At 38.4% G+C, this 24,527-nt stretch overlaps 1 long non-coding RNA gene across 16 annotated transcripts in view; it reads right to left on the bottom strand.

Moving 5' to 3' along the window:
• The window catches only part of LOC130254448 (uncharacterized), a 235,096-nt gene that overhangs the window by 187,856 nt on the left and 22,713 nt on the right, over window positions 1–24,527 (bottom strand). For 13 of the 16 annotated variants that reach the window (XR_008840721.1, XR_008840729.1, XR_008840724.1 and 10 more), the window contains exons 2-3: window positions 17,260–17,379; window positions 236–305 (exon numbers count right to left, since the gene is read on the bottom strand). This is a non-coding gene — a long non-coding RNA (uncharacterized LOC130254448). The remainder of the gene's footprint in view (window positions 1–235; window positions 306–17,259; window positions 17,380–24,527) is intronic. The other 3 variants (XR_008840733.1, XR_008840731.1, XR_008840734.1) reach the window with 2 other exon arrangements.

Here is a 24,527-nt window from a genome sequence, read left to right on the forward strand (position 1 = left end):
TCATATTTTGAATACTTATCTATATTTTTGCAGGATTTTTCCTCCTACAGTTGCAAATAATCCCACTACCATTCTTTCCCAGATGTTCAGATCCCTCTCTCTCAGAGAACCCACAACTCTATTGTCAGAGATTTTGTCAGTGGGCTTCCACAGTCCTTTTGAATTTCTTTTTATACATGACCTAAAACCCTAGTGCTGAAGATAGCCAGCATAATACAAGTGGTTTGTGACTTACTTATCTATTGTCCCTCCAACAGAAGCTGAGGCAGCAGATCTTCACTGGAGTTTTCCTTAGCTGATGTCTCCTGCAGGACACATGCCCAGAGTCAGTGATCACTGGCACTTTGAAAGCTCCTAAAATGCTGTGGTTCTGTAACCTTGCTTCATGATCAGCAACACTATTTAGGGATGAAGGTTCCCTTGTGATGGGTGCTGTGGAACACAAGCAAAACATACATACTCTGTCCCAATGAAATTACATTATGGGCATAGAACAGTTGAGAAACAAACACCAAAGGCAGCAACACAGCACTAGGTATGCCAGCCTGCAAGGAGCAATCACTACAGACCTGAGTTTTGCCAAAGTTTCCTTTGCTCATCCCAAAAACTAAGAAGAAAAGTTTTAGAGCTTAGAATAAGATTACATATTTGTTTAGTGGTTGGTTACAGGAAATTTTTTTCAAGCATTAGGAGCAGTAGAAAGAAAAGTACAAAGGTAATTGCTTGAAATAAAAAACTAGAAATGAAGGTTGGCATCAGTTGCAAAATGAAAGGCCAGCTTGTTGGAGACAACATCTTAAGGTGAAGCTGAAAATACAAAAGACCACAAAACCAAAGCAAAACAGTTCACATTTATCAGGAGACATCTGGGTGATTGCAGATAAAGAATAGCTGATCTTAGATAATTTTATAAAGAAAGGCATCAAGATCTGAAAGTGATGACTTAGAAGAAAGCATCTGTTGGATTTGACTTTCCAGGTCAAAGGTAGTGATTAAGTAAGGAAAGAAAAGAAAAGGCTTGGGTGAAAAATTAAAAAGCCCAAGTTTGGCCATGGTGGACTTGTGCTGGTGGTGAATACACTCAGGAATTTCTAGATGCAGGTAACATGTTTGTTATCAGCTCTGGAAAAGGAAAATAAGTATGTTAAAAAGCATACTGGGGGAAAAAAATCAGAATTCAAATTCAACTCTGCATAAGGAATAAGTCCTAATTTCAGTCTGTTAGTTTATAAGATTCCTTTGCCTTCATTGTAAAGTATATACCTTCTATTCTATGACTGTCACATGGCTACATTCAATTCATGACAATACCAAAAAGAAATAAAAAAGATGATGTCTGCTGAAAAGGATCATCAGTAGTTTCAATAAAAGGGATTTTGCAAATGAGAAGCATGGCATATATTGGCAGAAATCCATTGATTCCAAGGGAAACCTGCCAATCTGTGTCCAAGCATCAACCTCTTCCTGTTTCCAAATAAATGATGTGTTTCTGACCCACAGGTTAACTCTGATATTTGCAGTATTCACAGAAATGTTCAATATCCTGGCTTTGTGTATGTCTAGTATGTATGGCAAGTCACAGAAATATCTACAGATAACAAATGGACAGACAGAGGGTATCTAGAAAAACTGGACTGCTCCAAAGTCTTTCAGTTGTTCCTGTTCTTTTTCTCTTTTCAAAATACCTGTCAGGATGTATGGTAGAAAACAGAAGATGCTCCTGGTAATGGGCAAAGATCATGAACCTTTCTGAAAAATCTGGTTTGGCTTTTTTTCACCTCTTTAACATATACAGATTTAGAGATCAAAAGTGCTCCATATAAACAGAAAAGGACCATTTATAGTATATATGGTTCTGGTCTTGTATCTCTCCAAACAGCTGTAAAGCTAGTTTTTCTTGCAGTATTGGAAGTTTGAAGATATTGCCTTATGAATGATCAATAGAACAATGGGGAACAAAATTGAGAGGTTTTTTTTACCCATGGTATATTGAACAGAAAATATGTTTCCCTTCAACTTAAATAATAAGGTCCCCATACTAAAATAATCCAACTGAAAAAAGAGTTAACTGAAGATTTAATTTCATTTATCTCTCAAGATTAAAGTCCTAGTCCCAAGCATATCCAACACTGGCTTAGAAGAAACAGAGTTGAACCATCCATTTTGAACCAAACATGAAAACTGTCAAAAATATCTACTAAATGATAACTAGGTACTTTCCAAGAATTTATGAACTACATGAATCTGCTACTCTGTAATCCTGAATGTTTTACAGTTGTCTACATCTGCAAAAAGACTGCAAAAGGTAAGACCACTATGCCAATTACTATACAACATGTAAAGCAGCAAAAAAAATCAAGCCTCATGTCTCCCAGTCACCCAACATGAATAACCAGTGATGTTTACTCTCTGACTGTTCTCCCTAAAACTCTAATATATTTGTAAGACTGCTATATGAAAAACACATTCCCCAATGGCATAATACTTTAAAAGATTCAACAAATAAATTAATTTAGCATGTTATGAAAGGATTAAACAATACCAACATATTTTTACTGCTCCCATGAGAACTACTATTTTCTTGTAGTCCTGCTCTTTGCCTCTTGCCAAAAGTCAAGATGGCCCCAGAGGAAGCCAGGATAAACCTGCTAGTCATTTACGTGAATGGCAGTTGCCATTTCTGAGCTTACATCTGGTCAAGGCCACCTTCCCAAAAAGGACAAGACAGGGTGACATTTCTTCTGACACCAAGTCCTCTGGGAATCAACTACAAACACATTTACACCTTGTTTTAATACTGTTTTAACAAACAGAAGCAAATTATTAATATTTTTAAATATATATTAATAAGATTAAAATTCTGTGTTTGTTCTGGCATTTAAAATAATAATAGCAAAAAAATTCAAATGGTATTTAGATTGCCCTACAAGTTTTTAAAGGGTTTTGTTCCATAGAATCATGCAAGATAATAAAATGTGACCGTACTACTAAACCAGTGTGGTAACATGTCACTCTAATTATAAGAATTGGCATATTTAGGGATAAATTCTTAAATCCTTAATCAGAAGTTCTAAGATATACCAGATAATATGATTCATCTTATTACTGGTATTTTCAGAAATGCCTGTTGGTTCCTATGGTCCAGAAAGGAAGTTTTCAATGAGCTGCTCTTGGCCCTTTGCAAACTCCCTCATCCCAAGTCCCAGGTCACAGTGCCACAGCAGAAGAGACCCATTTGCACATATTGCTCTGAGAAAACAGATCTTCAGACATACTGAAATAATTTTTACAAATTCTGAAGCCATCAGAGTCAACAGCAAAACCATCATTGACTTTAACAGGGCCTAGATTTGTCCCTAAAGTCTCCTCACTACACAGCAACTTTGCTGGTTGACCAGAGGTGACCTGAGATGAGATGGCCACAGTGACTACCAGGGTCAGAATGGCCAACACACCAGGCAGTTCACAGGTATGTGAAATTCTAACATTTTTGACTGTATGCACTGCTTGAAACAGGGGTAATTATACTTCAAACAGGCAGAAATTAGCTAATTAGAAATTAGGATTTGGATTTGGGGAAAGGGCCATGAGTCCATGAGAGAAATATGCTACAACATGGTTCCCCCTCCCTTACCTACCCAGCCTGTGTACATCAACCAAGTGTCACAGTGGCACCCCATAAGTACACAGAGAAATGTGAACTAGCTCATGGAAATGCTGGTTGCAAACACATTTGTACTTTGTTCTCTAATTCACTTCAGTTTGCCTGTTGTGTTGTTGAGAAGATAACCTTGACACAATAGTTAAACTTCTACTCAGTGTGATCCTGGCAAATAAAGGGCCTGATACATTTTCCTATTTTTGTTTTTAACTGGAGACAATGTTAGAGCTACATTTGTAATACACTATAGGGCAAACTAATCACAGAACCACAGGAAATGTACTGTTCATTGCTCATGGCATCCTGAAACTATGAATACTACATTTTCTTACTCTGATTGGAGACAACAGTTGTTTTTGCAGCCCAACACACAACGGTAGGAGGAAGGTAGGAAATGAAAGCATACTGAAAATGTATTACTAATATACTGTGATTTGATACACATGTCCTGTAGCTGCTGTGAACAGCCTGGTAACAAATTTTAATGTGGTTAATGTATTTTTAAAGGGATTTTGGCCTTCCATTGACTGAATATATAATAATGATCAGAACTAAGTGCATGAATAGGAAGAATATCATCACAGACGTGGAAATCCACAATTTCAGTTTGAAATATCACTACAAGACAATGTTAGCAATAGCAGTATGTGTACTACTATGCAAGAAGATGTACATGATGCAGTTAGGAGCAAAACAAAAATACTTACATTTAGAACAAAAATTGCTTACTTTGAGCTACACAATCACTGAAAGACTTTTCTTTGCAAAAGTAACTCCTATCTTCACAAACAAACAAAAAACAAACAAACAAACAAAAAACCCCACAAAAACACAAAAACACAAAAAACAAAAAAATAAAAAAATTAAACTGGCTTATTAGCAGCTAAGTTTATCTGAGCTTGTATGTTTGACTTTTTAGATCTTGTCTTTTGACTTTGTATAGATGTGAAGCCTCAGGTACTATTTACAGCACTAGAGAACTCAGGGAAAATCAGTAATCCATATAGAAATATATTTGCAGATATGAAAAAACACAGAAATGAAGGATATTTACACCAAATTGGCACAGGATAAAAAACTGAATGTATTAAATACACCCTAGTGTCACTCCCTCTCCCAAGCATTGCTTCACTACAGGAACAATAATAGAAGAATAAAGTGTTCTGAGTGCAGTTGTAGAAAAGGCAGAAAATTGATTATGTTTCAAAAACAAGAACATTTTTTTCACTGGACACAATATAATTAATGTATGCCATGCTCTTGAATGCACACTTTTGAGGCACTGCAGGTTACTTCTTCCTCAGAGGAAACAGAAATCATAATCAATGCAACAGCACAGCAATCCATAAATTAGTAAAATCCGAGCACAAACAACTTGATAACACAGCACCAAGGTGTTACAATAAAACCTATGCATGTGAAAAAACCATGGCATACATGATTCTGCCTTTTAAGAGAACTTGGGAGAGCTTTTCTATACTATGTGATACACCAAAGCTCTAATAATTTCTTAGAAATTAACCTTCTGCTTTGTACTCAGAAGCACTAGCAGCTATAAATGTGGCTAGATACACAAATGCCTGCCTTATGGGTAGGTTCTCTACTGCTGCAAGTAAGAGTGCAAAGCATAGTACAAATCTCTCTGAGATAATTTCTAATAAATTTTAATAATATGAGCAATTATTTCTATCTGAATATTTTGGAAACCAGAATAGCTTTGGCATTTCTGAACCACAAAAAATGAATTCCTTTGCACCAGCCTAATCAGACAGACCTTAAGCAGGCTAAAACCTAAAGTGATAAAATCACAAATTAAAAAAACAATGACATTATGGTGTTGAATTTAGTGACCTGAGCAAGTAAATCCCCATTAAAAGAAAATTTGTCACCAGATTTGACAAGATGATGGTTACTAAGCACAGAATTAAATATTTTAGGCATTCACTGGAAGACTGTTCTTTTCAACAGCGGCTGCATTTTTGTTATTAATTTGACAATCCAACCACATAAAAAGTAAACAATTTAAAGTATTCTTTTGAAAAAAAGGAATCAGAGAAGAAAGATGTACTAATTACTGAGCATTTCTGCCTCATCCATAGATGCAGCTCCATGATTGAATCCAGCCTGGCATAAGGCAAAATAAAGAGCACAAATTAAATACACACAGAAGAACTGGGCTTGGTTTCATGCCCACTGTCATCATAGTTAAACTCCACTTCCAAGATCCACCGTAACACTTTCCCCTTAAACTTCCTCTGGGTCACAATGACCTTTGTTAAATGCTATAACAAGTGATAAAAAGAAGGCTGGGAGTACATTTGTTGCACAGTTAAAATTGAAAGGAGCCAGGGGATCTGAACCAGATTGCAGATAAATAAAATATATTAGTCAGCTACATTCCTCTTTGTTCCAGATGTGTGATTTGTTACTAGTTATAACAGAATGCAAGTTGTATTTTGTAAAGACTAAAACCAACACATTACAGAGTGCAGAAGCACCATCTATCAATTTTCTAAAGGGAAATTGCACCTGCCTGCAATCTTGTCCTCATTTGACTGAGCCCTGTGAGAAGCACAATGATTTAATGCAACAGCTCTTCACATTTGAAGGGTGTGGTTCAGCTCTGGCTTTGCAGAAATGAATCCAAGAGTCTAAATTTAGCACGTAGCAAAAGTTTATCCATGAAAAAGAAATACAGAAAAACTCTCTTCATGTAACTGTGTACATCAGTGTAATTCACAGATTGTGCCCTGCCACTTCCATGGGACTGACCTAGACCAGCTGCATTTTCAGTCTTGCAGTTGTCTCAGGCCAAGTGGGCAGCATATCCACTGCTTTGTACCAATGCCATCCTTCTCACACTTTCAAAAACATTGACCCCTAAATTCTTATTAAAAACTACGGGAGTTTAGCCATGTAGCAGTAGCCCCAACAACTGGCTGTGATCAGTGTAAAAGTAAACAGTTATTTAAAGTTACTCTGTTAAAATGTCCCAGTTTATCTTCAAGCAAAAATGTGAAGCAAAGCTTTGTTTTTATTTGCTCTTTCTGAAAGACAAAAATAAAGGATGTAGTAAAAATAATCATACTGCAAAAGCAAACAAGGCCTGGCATTCAAAACATCTCAATTTCAGGAAAAGGGAGACAGGTGTCAGAGAAAAACTTGTTCCATTTCTTATTACTATGGACACTGTTACAATTTTCGTTCTAGTCTCAGCTCCTGACATTTTTTGATGATTTAACACAGTCTTTACTGAAACAAAATTTACATGGGTTTGAGTAACACTCTTGTGAGAGCAAAATTAAGTAAAAGAGGGAAGAGCTGCACATGCAGATGACCACGGTCCAGCAGCTGGGTTACACTCAGAGCAATGAATGGACTATTTGTGCCCCAAGGAACTATTCAAAATCCTGTGTTGGCACATTACCCTGCACCCCCAAACAAACCTCAAATATACAGGTGCTGTCTCCAAAACACAGCAGGAGCTCCCCACAGCAGCAGCACAGCTCAGCTCCCATCCATACAGCTGCCCTCCCGTCCTGTGCAGGGCTCACACCAGGACAGACCTTCTGTTTTGTGTCCCAGGCTGACACTCTGCAGGGAGAAGTGCTGCACACAGAACACTTCAGGAGCTCAGCAGGACTCGGTGCCTCATGCAGAGCCTGGCTAAAGTGGGGCTCACCGAGGAGGGGCTTCCCAAACTTTGCAGCAGCCCACCTGTCCCCTTCTGCAGAGGCAGAGGACTGGTTCACAAGGAAATCTGGAGCCAGAGTTTGAATTCCCATTATTCTGCAGACTGTGCCATTTTACAAATTATTTTCTGTGAAAAGAAACACGCAGCTGATCACACACTAGGGCAAGCACTGTGCTGGAAGTCTTGTGCAGAGCTATTTATTGGGGAGGCCACAAAGAGGCCTGCCAGAGGAAAAGACGTGGGGTTGCTTTCATCCTACATGAGGCAGATCCTCCAACAGGAACTAAAGAATGAGCCAGTAACTCTAAGAGAATGCAGAAGTCAGCCTCAAGAGATCAGGTGACTGGTGGCATCATCTATTGGTATGGGGCAAACTCAGCCAGCTCCCACCAAACTAAATCTCAGCAGGAACACAGGCAGGAGCCCCTACACTTAGGAACAAGACACCACATCCCATTAAGATACCACATGGGCAGAAGTTGCTGCATTATATAATGATCAGCTTGGCTCCTACCTCTCTGCCTGGTAGGGATTCTCAGCTCCCAAGGAATTCACAAGTTGGAGGAGCTGGGAGATGTTGCCTCTGGCCATGGGTGTGGCTTCAGCACTACCATAATTTCCTGGCTCTTCTGCCTCTGTTGTCCATGTCAAGCGTTTTGAAGTGGCACTGTTACTTATTTCTAGGCACAGTTGCCACTGATGCTGAACAGTGATCCATTGTTCCTATTGTTGCTCCCTCACTCAGTGGTTCGTAAAAACAATGCTTAAGATGCAACTTCAGCACAGGGAGTCCCAAAACTGCCGAGTGTCAGAAGCTGGAAGAGTCACTCTGTACTTGCCCTGCTTCTTATGTTTCTCCCTGAGCACCTTCTGCTGGCTGCTATCAGGAAAAATGTGCTGAGACTTTTGGTACAAGCACGTACTGCTCCTCTCTCCCTCTGACATTTTCCCCATCAACACTAATAGCTAAGGTGCAGTTATTTTGACTGACAATGTTAATGCTCTTTCTCCTGTTTAAAAACTGCTTCCAAAGTGTAACACCTTGATTTTCCACGTCAGCATCCTTCCCATATTGCACAGCATTGACTGAAGTAACCACACCATGGCAGTGAAGCAATCTTTGCTTCACAAAGAAAAGCCTGAACTAAATACTGGAACATATTGATATACTCTGGATTGGACATAGCTACCTTAAAAAATCAAACACATTCCCCCCATGAAGAAAAAAAAAAAAAAAAAAAAAAAAGGAAAATAAGACAATCAATCTGCATTCTGTCACCTGGTCCTAATGAGGATTTACAAATTCAACAGTAACAGAGGGATTTTTGAGGAAGGGGAAAATTAGCAAAGATAAATTTTACCAGCATTTTCCAGCTTTTGATAAAATGTCAAATGGGTGTTTATTTAATTTTTTTCCCCAGTTTTGAAATCCTAATTTCAACAGCTGTTTTCTTTCTCCCCATGGGAAAATGAGATAAATGTTTCAAAAACATAAGCAAGTGGCATTATTTTCTACCAATAGAATTCCCCATTTCATTATGAAATTCTGAATCAGAGGGCTTCTGTTTTATAAAAAATAAAAATTAAAAAATCAGAAACTATATATTTAAGAAACAAGTAAACAAGCATTTTTCTTTGCTTATAACAAAGTAAGAGTATGATGTACTATATGTGGAATAGAAAAACTAATGATCAGAGCTGTACAGCAACTCTGAATTTTAAACATATGGCAGAAGAATATGTAGATTCCAAAGCAAAATAAAGCTTACTAAAATGACCAAATAATTTTGAAAACAGAGACTTAAGATGAAAGAAATCAATGCCCAAAGGACCCAAACATGCACACCAGAAAATGGGAGGACTCTGGGGAAAATCCTATACGGTTTCTGAAAGGAACTTTTCTTTAAGCTATTTAATAAAACAATTGTTCAAATAGATGCTCGCCTTTCTCTTGAGTAAGAGTTACTCCCAAAGGAAACAAAGTTCAATATGATTCAAAATATTTATAAGCTTATATATTTTGAACAAACAGAGGAATGTATTTACTAAGGAATGTGTAGTTTATCCATAAGAAACAGCTAATGAAGTATGCTGTATTACTTGTTATCACAATAAATGGCAATACTTGAATATAAAGCAAATTCAAATTCTTTGTCCCAGTATTTTTAACAATGTAACTGTAAACTGCATATGCCACACCAAACTGACTGAAAAAGAAAGACACCCATGTTATTCCTGAGCTGGACAAGAAAGCTAGTTTTTAAAAATACATTAAATTAATGGCAAATTAAGTCTTAAATCTTAAAAAAGGAACTCATAAATATTCCACATCCATTTAAGATTTTTTTAAACAATAAGATTTGTTAGAAAGATATTTGCAAACAGTTATTACATTTGAGATTATATTAACCAAGGCTGTCTCTGCATATTTAAATGCTTGCAGAGGTTTGTTTCTGGCTAACAATCCAAATCATACGTCATACCACAGTTTTGGATAAACAATGATCAAAACAGACTACAAGAGCAATCATGAAAGGACTAAACAGCAGAGGGAAGCGATAATGATGAAATGTTGATTTGCCCCTGTATGGCAGATTAAGGAACCTGTGCAGAGTGGATGTCACATTTTTTTAGCAATGCATGTACCCAAATTTGCTTTTGGCAAACATTGCTTAACTGCTGCTGTTTTTCATGAAGTCAATGAAGACTGGGTTAGATAATGAGCTGGCATGCACTTTTGAAATGTTTACTGTGTTCCTTAAAGTAAGGGGAACATGCTGGTTCTTAAACTAATTTGTTTTTTGTTGTTGGCTTCCCCCACCTCTCCCCTAGTATTCTGTTCTCCCTGTCTTTGGAATAAACAGAAAAATGACTGAATCTTTTCATACCTTTTTTTCCTCTTACAATTATACAACCGAAAAATCTGTAGTTTCCAAATGGCAAACAACTGAGCCATGTCAAGAGCCATGTTAATCTCATGTGTTCACTCCATTGTTAACAACGAAGGAAGGGGGACGAGGAGGACAAAATAAAATCTGTCTATTCTGGCCTAAATGCAGGACATGAACCAGGAGACATTCCACAAACAATGTAGTCTTTTTCTTCTGGCAGGGGGAGGTGATGGGGAAGATGATGGTAGCAGGACTTTTGTGGAAAGAGAATCTGTACCCATCTTGACAGTCAATACAGCATTCAGAAAGCTTACATGGTGGGAAGAATTTCCCACCCATTGTTAACTAGGAACTTGATTTGAAAACGCAGTTTTTAATTAAAATTGGCACTTCCAAGCTTCATGCTGGCATCCACCATCTTGTTAAACACTGAGCTCATTTGTGGTTCCAGCAGTTTGCAAACGCAGTCTCAGAGGTGACAATCCATTTCCCATCCTGCCACCCTTACCCAGTCCTTCGTCCCCATCTTATCATGAGTACATGGGAAATTCACTCCAGAAAGACAAAGCAAGGACTGTAGGACGTGGCCTCATTTGGCTAGAATCCACAGATCCCAGTCTTTATTACTTTTAAGGCATTATTAACGGAACAGAATTCTTCAGAAATGTTTGGAGAAAAACAAGGTCAGTTATTTTTGAGGCTTCTACATGCTTCACTTCACTCAGACATCCACAACCATCATTATGGATAGAGATTCTACTGCTTAGCTCACATTTTGTTCTCTTCCCACCTATGCTTCCAGACAGTAGAATTCAAAGACAGAAATTCCAGACTGTTACCACCAACAATAAAAATTTCTGGTAGACAAGATGCAAAATTTATCTATCTGTTTCGCATGGCTGGACAAAATGGCTTATTTATTTTGTTGATTTAATGAATAGATTTGCATACATAATGCATTCTGACTTGAGGGATCTCAAATGAAAATTCAATTTACAGGACTGCTGAAGAAACTACCAAAATATCTTCATATATCTTCATTAGAAGATCACATATCACTATCTAGGATCTTTTCTTTAATAATCCTCTGGGGGAAATTTTTTTTTTTTTTTAAAAAAGTCTGTTTTTTCTAGCTCTGCGTATTTTGAGATGTTGAAGAACAGGCTGGGAGGGTAATTTTTCTGGTTTTTAAATTTTATTTGGATTGATGTCTTTACAATGTCTAACATTGTTAGGTTCACTACAAAGGATTTCACTTCATCTTTCAGTAAAAGAAAAATATTATGCAAATTGCATAAAGGACTTCACAAGACTATCCAGTTCATGTGAATACTAGCTAGCAAAGCAAGCTGTTGTTGGCTTTTGAAAAATCTGTCAACAATTAAGCTCATCAAAAGGAAATTCATAAGCCGATTTAGCAGAAATGTCTCACAAAGCCTGAGCCCTGTAAGGTACATTCATGTATTTAGTTCAGTTAAAGTTCTATTCAAGAATTAAAGTAATTACCAAAGATTCATATATTTGTACTAAAAGCTTGCAGAATGTACAAATCCAAATATAGAAAGAACCTCAAGATTTCTAAATTACTGCAATTTGGAGTCATTTGCAGAATGATTTTCCAACAGGAATAAATCAGTGTTCCAAGCCTTCTCACATTATTCTGAGAAACATCATCTTTCAAAAAGTAGTACAAAAAAAAATGAAAGCTATCTAACACCTACACTCAGTGTCCATTTACCAACATATATCTTATGTACTTCTGTAAAACAAACCCAGATCTTCATTACTGCATTTAGAACATTCTATAGTCTTTCTTTAAGCCAGAATACAAGGTTTTAAGTGGGTTCCACAGAATATGAGAGTTCCTCAGTCCTGAAATCAAAGAAAATAATCCAACAAAAGAATATGTCTACACTGCAAACTGTCTCTCCATCTCCCAAAATCCTGTTGCAGAGCACACAGAGTCTTGCAAAAAGCAGGAGCTCTTTTGTCTTGTGACTTGTCCAAGCCATGCTTAGCAATCTAGAGAAATCTCTTCAGGAAACTCCAGGCTTCATTATGGAAATTCACTCTTCACTGCATGCTAATTTGATTATTTTTATTCAGAATTTTGCACATATACACCACTTGACCAGATCTGACTCATCACACTTGCCCTGTGTTTAAGATTTTATTCTAGTTTCTTCCAGTAATGAATTTGTGTTGATTTTGTAAGATCCTGTTCATGACCTTAAAGTTAGTTCATAGGGTCAGACCTTTCATTTTTCTGTGTTCAGCTATTACTTTCTGCCACTGCTCTTCCATTATTCAACCTCCAGTCTTACAGGAGTAGGACTTGGCTGATACTTATTTTTGCGAAATTCTTTGCCTTCCGATCTCAGGAATTTTGTAACTCAGTGCTTCAGAGTGTCTGATTAAATCTGCATTAGGATTCTGTCCTTAATCTAGAGTTCAGCAAATGTTTTAGCTTCGGTCTGAGGCAACTGGTAAGAACAAAACTAAAAACATTTATGTTTCATTGGGAGAATTCTATAGGGGATCAACTGCTACACTCTCTTTCCATGTTTGTAGATGACACTTACTCATTGGCTACTGTTTGTTTCCTTTTACATATGAGCACAGCGCAGATATTGCCAGGAAAAAAATCAATGTTGAAGTGAATTCAAGGGTACATGACTGTACTAGAAGTTTTAAAACTCAGTGGTAATTGTGCCATTTATCCCCAAATAAACAGCTCAATACTTTATTTGACTGAGTCCAAATATTAAGATAGAAATCATATAGGTGTGAAACATGCAATTTCCATCCCATCCTGTAGAAATACTACTCATGAGCTGTACAGCTATGATTAATCACAATACTGTTCATCGTTCCAAATCAGATTCAGTGATTTTTATAGACATCTGTTTTCTTTCACATTTACCACATACATGGATGTAGTGTCACTATTACAGAGATTTGACTCATCGAAAAACATCACAAGTCAACCACTAAATCAGTGAGGAATATGCAGCCCATCAGAAGCCATGAATAATATAAGATCCATATGGGCTTGGATAAAATTACTGGATTTGCCAGGCCATCAGGCTTTTTGCACCCTGCCTTGCTGGAGATGAGGTGGTGCACAGCAAGCAAGTTTCTGAGCAGCCAGCAGCCGCAAAGCTCGTGGAAGCTGGTGGACACAACTATCTTCTACTCAGTCTAAGTGAGGGAGCAAGAAAATACTCCTTTTGTTTAGCAATAAATATAACAATAGAAGCTACAGGCTAAAGCATGAACCAGCATGACAAGGTTGGAGGAGGAACTGGACAGTGCAGCCTGAGGGATCTCTTCCAGAGTCAAACGCAGAAGCAGGAGCTGGACTTTTCTTGTCAGAAGAAAATAACATGCAGGAGAATAAGAAGACAGTTCAGAGAGGGGTTTGCAGAGGCTAGTGAACACAGTAGTATAACCCTCAAAGAAAAGCAGAAAGCTTTTGGGGGAAAGTGAAAGCTGCTGGAGGACTGACCATTGTTGGGAGCAGGGACTTACAGCCATTGTGCTGGTCACAACAGGAACATGCTGTGCTGGAGCCAGCAGTACTATAGCCTGTGGAGCTACTGCTCCTGCCTCCACTGTGCCCTTCTCTTCTGCCATGACAGAGGGCTTGGGCTGCAAAAGTAAGACACCAAACCAGGTGATTCACACCTGCCTGTTCCTGCCACACTTCTCCTCCCATGACATTGCCCTGTTCTACACCAGAGGATGGAGGCAGGCTCTGCTCAAAGGTGCCAAGCAAGAGGACAAGAGGCAACAAGCAGAAACTGAAGAACAAAGGGCTCCACACAAGCATGTCCATACTGTGTTGGACAAACTAACCAGAGAGGGAGGAGTTTCCCTCCCTGGAGATATCCAAAAACTGTCTGGACACAGCCCTGACTAATGTGGCACAGGGCACCCTCCTTGTGCAGGGAGGTTGGGCTAGATGACCTCCAATGGTCCTTTCCCACCTTACTGATTCTGTGTTATAATTCTTGGCCCAAAAATGTTCTCACTCCAGGAGGAGGAGTTGGCACCAAGCATATGCTTCAATTGGAACTGCTCATCCAGGCTCAAATCTGAATTTATAGTGGGAATTCCACCCTTGGAGCACTCTCCTCTCAAGACAGACAGCCTGGCTATTACCAGCCCAAGGCAAACAGCTGGCATATGGCAGCAGGGTATACCTGTGTACATCCTACTTTGGGGCATCATTTCCCCCGTGTCCCTCTGTGGATCCAGCTGCTATTTCACAATTTGTGCTTGAAGAAATTGAAAGACTCTCAGGGACTTCACTAGGTTTAGATCAGATATTTGATAGAAATTCATGATAGAGAAAGGCTTACTAAAGGCTGTAGGATTTAGCAAGTATTTTCATGAGGGAACGCACAATTGCTACTTGCTACGTACCAAAATGCATACCTGAGAAGCATAAAAGTAACAAAAAAACTTCAGGTTCCAAACCCCTATTTTATCTCTGAATTCAGGTATTTTAACTGGAGAGACAAGAAATTCAAGCTAGTTCTCTTTCTCTAACTTTTCCTACTGACTTTTCTCTGAATTTTTCTACTATGTCTCCCACACTAAGGTTCATCTCTTTGCTCCCAGTCAGAGTATAGTGTTGGATACCTAATTTTGTTACCTTTGTGACTCTTTACTGCCATAATTTTCTTTCCAAATTAGTTAGGTTAATGTAATTATACTAGTACAAGGGTATTCAATTTTTACAAAACAACTATTTGATATTTAAGCTATGTGCAACTCTTGGCAGCCTACTGACACAGCAGAGAGGCCAGGTTTTGCAGAAAACTCTTCTCCTGCAGATCTTCTAAGGATCTCATATTGAGCATATTAAAATAAGTTTTGAACATCTTCTGAAAGGTAAGCAGTCATGAAGGAAAGGAAAAACAGATTGGAGTAACTAAAGAACACAGAGAAGACAAGTAATGTGTGCTAAGGCAGTCAGGAAATCACAAGCCTAGAAAGACCATGCAGAAAACTCTGTATTTTGCCAGTGCTACTGAACAATACCCCACTCCCTGGCTTTTTAAATACTTTTTAACATTTAGCCCTTTTTAAATGTGTAATTGTGTTATGGATACTAATTTCCTCAGAACTAAGTATAATTATTCTTCTAAATATTTGGTCCATCTCTATTGTAAGCTCTTCTTAAGACAGCTACAAAATATTGCTAATATTTTTGAGTTAATAGTGTATTTAGAAGGTCGTGTCAGGTTATTGCTGGGAGGATTAAAAGATTTTCTTTCCTCCAGAGCCCTTTGTTATAAAAAACCAAGGAAATTTAAAACAGGATTTATTCCTTAGAACCACGACAAACCAACAGAGTACCGTGGCAAGAGCATGAAGTAAGAGCACTCTGGGCCAGGAAATTTACAAAGAGAGCTTTCTTCAAACTCAAAAGATGAGTTGAAATTTTAAAGCTCTTAATGGTTCTACATTAAGGGCAGCAAAAGACAACTGCTTTCACAGTCATTCCCACTTTAAAATTCTCTTTCAAAAGACTCTGGTACAATAACTGGTAAGCTAGGGGCTGTCACTAACACAGGCAGACATTCCTGGCACATACAAGCTTCATTTGGTACTTGTCAAGCCAAGCCCTTCTGGCTGCTCCCACTGCCACTGGCAGGAAGAAGGGATAGTGATGATCATCATTTTAGTGGAGAGACAGGAAAGATAGGCAGGAAGGAAGAAAATAAAAACGAGAACCCGGGAAAGTTTGGTCACAGACGTCAAAACAAATCTACTAACAGATATAATGGATTTTCCCAACAGATGTTACTTAGAAACAAACAAGTCTCTCAAGCCTTAGGATCATGCCTGTAGGAAGTTTTAAGTCAGGTCTGCATCTTTATAGGAGTGCTGTCATTATATTAGTCAACTGCTAAGAAAGAGTAATGATGATATCAGGGTGAATGGAAGGTCAATTGAAGTGGATGTGCCCTCTGACTTAGTGTCAGATTGGAATGCATCAGCCCTATGAAGTGATTGTGGAAGTCCCAAAATCCATTGCTCAGAAGTAATTTATTTGGAGCATGTCAAAATCCAGCAAATCCTACCATTACGAAGGCATTAGGTATTGTGGTGGTTTCTTCTTAATCTTTTAGAATGATCTCTCAAATACACACAGCTTAGACCTTGCTTTTTACATGTACCTTATTCTGAAAAAAATTCTACTTAGACATTTTTTCTCTCTGTCATTAAAGTTAACTTAGCATGACATTCACCTCTAAACATTGCATCAAACTGGTTTTCTGAGCGACTGAAAGTAAGAGCACTGGTCACATGCTCATGTTCTACTGGAACTGGGCCTATAAATATTCTGGCCATTTCCAAATGAATGTGTCATGCCATAATGGATATCCTGAAAAAGAACTGATGCAACAGCACCAACAGAAATATTTATATATCGTTTTTAAAGATTTCATCAACAGGTGGCTTTCATCATCTACACAGTATTCCTAGCTCAGCTACTGCAACACTGTGAACAGATGTTTTAAGGCATCATCAATAGGATTACTCTAGAATTTGCTCATCATAAATCAGCACACTGCAATGTCCTTTGTGGTGGGCAGTTAATATATCCTGCTTCATCAGTTCATCTATATGATAGTTCACGGGAGGATGAATGAGCTCACTTCTATTTGAGATGACAGCTTGATGCAGCATTTCAAGGCTTAGCCTAACATGCCCTTTCTTGAGGTCAGCCAGCAACCAGTCCCAGAAAACATGTTTGTTAGATGTAACTGAAAACAGTTTAGCACTTGCATTAAAGTAATAATTAAACATGAACAGTGTGCCTTGATGTTGTTTAAATGAATGACACATTCCATGCCCAGAGCAGTTTTCAACCCCGTTTTGTGACAGACAAAACACAATAACTGATCCAAGAAAGAATTAATGAAAAGAGTACCAAGAGGTTAAGCAGCTATCATTCTGACTGAACCATACATTTTGGTGTCTCTCATATAATGTACCTCAACAAAGAAGGTGGAGCTCAGTCACATCCAGCATGCTTCCACTAAAACAGCTGGCACAAACAATCAGATGGGCTTGTTAGCAGCTTCCTCTTGAGAGCTGTTATATAAGCATGGAGACTGTAAACAAGAAAAGGGAAAGAAATGGAAAATAACTAGATAGGAATTTCAAGGAAAAACATTATTTATATGCATCCACTTTTGTAATTCTACCCTGGATAGAAAAAGGAAACACGAGTTTCTTCCTCAACTGTGTAAACTCCAATTTAAAATAGCTTTTCATAGAGTTTTTTTACACAGTTTGTATCAGCTAGACATTTCCCAGAAACCCAGAGCAATGGACACTATTGACATCTCTACCCCGAAGTTTCTCTTCTCTCTCTAAATCACAATGCTAAGATGAGAACCCTAAGTCAAGTGACTCTAGTGACACTGCAAAAAGCCACTAGGCAGTAGATGAGCACTTAGAGAAATTAACTTTTATTTGGGTAACTAAGAGGAACTTTGCCCTTTTCTCTATGAGCTGGAGACGCTGCAAACAGGTTAGGAGGCCCCATTACTTGGCCTATTTAACTCATTAGAAATGCTCTATACTGTGAAAGGGTATCCATTTCTCCACTTAGAGTTATGAAAAGAATCTATAAACCAGATCCAGAAGCAGAGACATAGTCAAGTAACTGAATTGCAGTCTTTGATGTCTTCCTTTCCAAGTGACATTCCTGAGGTGCCTGTTTCCAGGTATATTCCAAATGGGCTTTCCTAGTCTTAACAATGCTTCCCAAGTTAGCATCTGCAAACGAGGCTCCTCATTATGCACAGAGTGAAGGCACTGTAATTCAGATGAACTATTTTAGAGCAGCTACCTTCAGCACTGTAACATTTATTGGTGTATCTAAGCTATATCCAGAAGGGCACCTGGCCACAGAACTGCTTTGTACCTGGTCTGTGCCATGTGAGGGGACTCTGGCTCACATGAACAAGAAGAGATGGCTCAGCCTCAGACAGCTGGTGAGGTTACTGTGCCCAAGTGTCCCCCTCACTCTCCCTCAGCTGATATTTGAGCTGGTCACAAACCAGCTGCTGAACCACTGAAGTTATTGAGCTCTTTAAGGGTGGGGTAAACAGCTAGAGGTGATAACCACATTAGCTGTCTCAAGCTGGCAGCAACACATAAATCAATCAGAGGCCTCTGGGCGCATTGAAATTGAATACACAGACACCAGCAAACTATTAAGAGGCTGCTTAAACCAGCCATTGGGAAACACAAAGACAAGTGCAGTATAAGTTTGCACACACACACAGAAACACACTCACAAATGGCTCAATCTCAGCCTTGGTTTTTCTCACCTGAGAGACTTTGAACCTACATCTCCCAGCAGAAAGTCATACACCAAAATGCCAGAGCAGTTTCCCACTGTCCTGCCCACTCTCCATGCACACATACACCTTTTTATTTTTTTCCTTTTAAAAAATACTGTTTCAGTTTTTAGATGCCTATTAGTCTCAATGAATAGATCGATCTCTCCTTCCTCTGTAGTAAATATCCTAAGATAGATTCTCTAGAAATCATTTTTTTCTTACCCCTCCAGAAACTGCATAGGGAAAACTCAGCAGGAACATAAGTAGGAGGGCATCAAGTGCAAAAACCCCAGCCCTGGGTAGTGTAAAAAAATGTTTTAATTTACCAAAACAGGCAAAAAAATCTCAGCATCTACTGACTGAAAGGTAAGAAACCTAAGGAATGCTTGATTCAACACCACAAAACAGGCCTTTTTCTGATGAAATTATACCTATTCTCTAAACGCTTTTTTTCGTAACCACAAGCAAGACAGAAAAGAAAGGTGATGAGAACACATTTCCCTCAGTTTTAAGATGTGGGCTGAACCCCACAGGGATTGATGTGGTCAGGACACAGACAGGTGGCACAAACTCAGAAACAGACTGATAGATTCTATGGATATTTCACTAGCAGAAACTAGCCCAGAAAGGATTGGCATTGAGGGAGAAAAGGTAGGTGGGAAGGCAGGTGAACCCTAGTGATACCTACAGATATCCTAAGCGCTAAAGAGACATTTAAATATAATTTCTTACATTAATAAATATAATTTCTCACGTTAATCTAGCCCACTAGTTCTGGTGATTCAGTTGCCTGCACAAAGAATTGTGCTATTCTGCCAGAAAGCTGTATATCTATGGAAACACATGGAGAATTTCAGCCATCACCTTATCTGCACTGATCATTTATTTTCTTAGGATAAAAAGCAGCAGCTGCAATGGCAAGAAAGTGAAAATATTATGCTTGATCATACATTCTTTTCATACAGTTTGGAGAGCATTTCCCCTCTTCTTTATGCTCAGCCCTGGCAGATAATGTGAGTTTCCTTCTAGAACCACACACACTGTGTGTAGGGGTTGTGTCCAGCACTAACCTACAGAACCATTCTAAGTAAAAACACATAAAAGAGAAGTGTACTGAAAAAAAAGTCACACTCATGTGCTGTACTCAGCGTGCTTAAACAGTGCACGTAATACAGTCCAGTGTAATAACCACTCACTACTCAGGTTTCTAACATGAAGGAACATACAGAATGGAAACATAATTCAGCCTGGAATTAATTCTGGAGTACAGCCAGAGTCATTCAATCCATAAAAATTCCTGTGTCAAAATGATGTGTCCCATTGTCTTGACGCCTTGACCAAGGTTTCTAAGTTTCTCATTTTTCTGACATCTTCCACACTAAGAAACTTACAGTGAATATATGTTAAACTAACTGCACCCCTACTGAAGCCCTGCTCAGGAATCTACTCCTTTGAAATTTTTTAATCAGTGTATGTAGTAGTGAATGCTGCTCTTGTACAGCTAGTTCTCTTCTGTACAAATTAGAGTTCCTTGAAAAGGTAGAGAAAATGCTAACATTATTGCAAAAATTCCCTTTGCCTACAACACTTTACCAAGTTACATTCTTTACTTATCAGCTGCTGATGAACTGACTACAAGAAAATAACAGTAACACTTAACCCTCCTGTAAATAATCCTAAATCACAGGGTTCTCAATAATTACAAGGTCTTCAGAAAATAAATCAGCATCCCCTTGTTATATGCTTAATACTTCCACATTTTTACTCAGGTTTCCCATCAGAACTGAAACGAGGAAATCAATTTTATTTAAAGGATATTTTTAAAGTTCATTTTTCCTCTTCCTTCAATTAATCCCATGGGAGAATCAGAATGACAATTTACCAGAGCATATGGAATATAGGTAGAATGCACAAGTACCCTTTATTTTATGCATGAGTACCTTTATTTTCATAAAGTCTCTCCTCATCCCCTGAAAAGCCACTGAAAGAATAAGAAAAACCAATTCATAATATAACATAGTAAACATTCTAAAGATTGTTAAGTAACCTCTGCCCTGCTGGTGGGAAATGGGCTCCTCCTTCCCCCAGCTGCAAGCTCCAGCCAGCAGATGGAAGATGCTCTCAAGCAGAAGTGCACCTGACAAGGAGCAGTCTTGCCAGGGGAAGTGTGCAATGCCACACCTGCCTGCCCCAGCTGGTGCACCAGCCCGTGGGGGATTGGATCCAGCAAGATAGGAATGCATGCTGAGAGACCTCCAGTTCTCAGAGACTGAATACATATGAGGGCTATGATTTTTGAGGCCAAATTCTTATTTAAAACAATAGAAATTTGGGTGTACAAATCCCTTAGTCTCCGTCCAGACAAAGCAATTCCTCTCCCCAGCCTCTAGCTGCTACCCATTGGTTAGCACTGCTGGTACCATTTTTTAGAAGGATTTGTTGCACAAAGAGAGAGACTTATTAAAAACAGAAAAGAATGTGTTGCGCCTCTGTAGCCAGAATCACAGTTTAAAAATCTGTGTGCTGTATTTTCCTTAATGCTCAAAAGATACAGAAGAGTTATAAACCCACAGAAATCACCTAAGCCCAAGTATATGGCTGGTTTTCATCTCCAGTGATTCAAAGGAGGTATGTTTACTACTGCACCTGGCACAGCATGCTTCCAGAAGAAACATTTTAAAAAATAATGTTTTCATTAGTTTTTTTTTATTATTTTTAAACACTTCTCTTCATTATTTATTGGTTCAGATTGGTTGGGATTTGTTTTAGGATAACAGTCTAAAACAAAAATATTTTCAACTTATTTTATGATTATTCTCTTTTGCTATAAATAACAACTGAGCTATCAGGCCAACACTCTTTAGATTCCTCTTTTGTCTTTCCACTTCACTCTATAGCTAGATTGACTAAAAAGCAAGAAGGATGGTTACCTTTTTTGAGCTAACAAGGTGCAATTGTTTTCTCTCTTCAAGGTGAAATTCACCCAGGAGAACCAGCAGCTTAGTGCATATTTGTGACCAGACCCTGAACTACTTGTACAACCATCTCTTCTATTAGTTTCTATTTAAGTAATGTGAGTTCAGTTAGATATTTGTGATTTTGCCAGGAATGAAGGGGAGGAAATAAAGCAGCCCTTTAAAAACTCTCAAAGCTGCTGGAGGACAAGTCAGCTGATGAGTATGTTTATTGCTCTTAAATAATTTGGGAAGAAAAGAGGAACCATTTCAGTGTTGAGAAACCTGTTAGTGAATAGACCAGACACTAGGTAAATTGCTATGTTTTCTTTTCATTTTTTTTTTTCTGCTTTGTAGATGACTATCACAAGATTATATTTTTCTGTTACAATTATTTCTGAGATGAACAGAGACGTCCATTGTCAAACCAGTGTCCCAGGGTGTCAGCTGCCTGCCTGCCAGAAGCCCAAATCCGTGATATTACAGACACACTGCCAAGTTTCAGCCAGTGATCCAGCCATTGCCCAATGCTGTTCATGAGCACTAATAAAACTGTCAGGTGTGACTCAGACCAGACCAACCAGAAGTGACTACTGGCTCTAGGGAAAGGCTGGGGAAACAGGGACACAGGAAGTATTCTGGACAACCTTCCTAATGGAGATGAAAAATAAATCATCTCAGACCATTCTATTTTGTTCCATATTTATGGCCCACAGGTTGAGGGAGAAAAGGAAAATAGGATCTCAAGTTTAAAAAAGATTGTGACATAAGCTGCCAACATGCCCTCAGCATTTTCATCAGGAAACCAGTAGAAGCAAGTTCTTCAAAGTACATTGCCATATAATTCCTGGATGAAAACTGCATCATTATTTCTTTATTCTGAAAAGATTGACTAAAGCCCAGCTAGAAGCAGAATGGTGAAATATTAAGACACACTTCGAATTTGCAGAGCATCTGGCCGTGAAAAGTAGATAAACCTTCACAGGACAGGTTGAAAGGGTTGTCAATTAACCATTGGCTGTGAAACTGATGAAACAAAATAAAAAATACAAGTTCTGCACTTCAGCAGGAAAATCAAATTAACAACTACAAAGTAGAAAAAAGCAAGTTAGTTACAGACCTGTAGAAAAATCTTTAATACAACCATGTGAAAGCTATGTTAGAAGCATAATTCTCTTGCCAATATGGTGTCTAATCCATACCTTTTGGCACTTGTGATACCTCAAATCAAAAATAAAATCCAGTTTTGTCCGTTATTTTTCAAGATTTATGCAGATTTAGACCAGAGAAGAAAAAAAAAAAAAAAAAAAAAAAAGGTTGGAATATACAATCTAGGAAGAAAAGCTGAAAGATTTGGGTTTGTTTAGTCTAGAGAAGAGACTGAGGAAAGACATAAGTCTTCAAATATGCAAGATGCTGTAATAAATATGACAGTGATCAACTGTTCTTCAGGTTCAGCAAGGTTAGAAGAATAGTTCCGCTTACCGTGTGGTAAAAGAATATTTGTTGGCTATTAGGACAAAATAACTAACAAAAACAGCCATACACTGGAACAGCTCACCAAGGCTGGTCATGGAATCCTCATCATTGGAGTCCACTATGGAAAAGTTAGACACATCACTGTCAAAAATAGTCCTTGGCTCAGCCACAAAACAGAGAGATGGACTGGTTGCCTGAGCTCCCTCCCAGTCCTACACTCCTATGATTTACTAGGGAATATGCAGTTTCTTGCACAAGTCACTCTTTTTAGGGGTTTAGTAAGTCACATTGACTAATATATTGCATGCAAAAACCTCTATCCTGATGCCAAGTATTTCAAACTCTATTTAAAACTTTACCACTGTAAAAACTGTTATGTTCTAGCAGGAAAATCCAGGAAGTAGTACTCTGCAATATTATCGTACCAAGGGAGAAGCCAAGTAATTTCAAAAGACCTTTCAAAATCTCATGTGTGACAACAAGGCGAGGTCAGAAAAGGCCAATGACATTTGTCTCAGAAGGTAAGAAAGCCCCAACACAGTTGGGGTTGTCACAGTCTGACAAAAGCCAACACACAGCAGTGGCTGAAGGCTACAGGGAAATCGATTCAACACACTGCTACAGCAGGAACTTTCTGGTGTCCAGGACATCTTGAGGATAAAATCTAACATCTAACTAGCTGACACACTTCAGAAGCTTTCATCCTAAAAGTAGCTGGGGATAAACCTGGTGGATTTATTAAGCATGTCAGATACTTAATAAGGAATCACTGAATATTTAGAGCATTGCATCAGAAAAGGTGATACCATTCTCTGTGTCAAACTATATTCAGTTCTTTGCAGAAGGGCATAGAAAGCACTTGCAGATTGTAAAACCCAGCAATGAGTCCAGTACAGACCCACTGACAAAGACATTGCTTCATACCATGTGTGACTACATCTACTACAAAGAACAGAATTCCTGTCTCAGACCTTACATGCCACTGAGTAAAACCATGAAAAGGAAAAGGAAATCTACTCCTTTGCCAAGAATGAGAAGAAATGTTAAAGACAACCATACTACTGGCTCTGGCAGAAAATATTCTTGGAAGTAGTGTGGTGACTCCACTCTACTTTAACAACTAATGAAAACATTAGCAAAGGCCAATGAAGGCGCAATAGCATACTGTTAAATTCTAGGACAGAAATCTATTAAAGCTAAAATCTTCAACACTTGAGAGATCTTATCAGCTCCACAAAAGATCCACTGGAATATCCATGATGATCTGGCAAGGCATAATTCAGAAAAGTACTTCTAAAATCTTCCAAACTTCAGTGGTATCCAGGCAATTGGTGTATGCTGTCTTGGACAGAAAGAGTCTCCTGAATTATTTGCCTTCAGAAGCATTTCACAAAAGGGTCTGATGAAAAGAAGAGAAAAAGAAAAGAAAGAAAAAAGCTTGCATGAAAGAATGCAAGCTACCTGCAAGGATAATTC

Source organism: Oenanthe melanoleuca, chromosome 5, assembly GCF_029582105.1.
Source record: "Oenanthe melanoleuca isolate GR-GAL-2019-014 chromosome 5, OMel1.0, whole genome shotgun sequence".
In the NCBI taxonomy this organism is placed as follows: Eukaryota; Metazoa; Chordata; class Aves; order Passeriformes; family Muscicapidae; genus Oenanthe; species Oenanthe melanoleuca.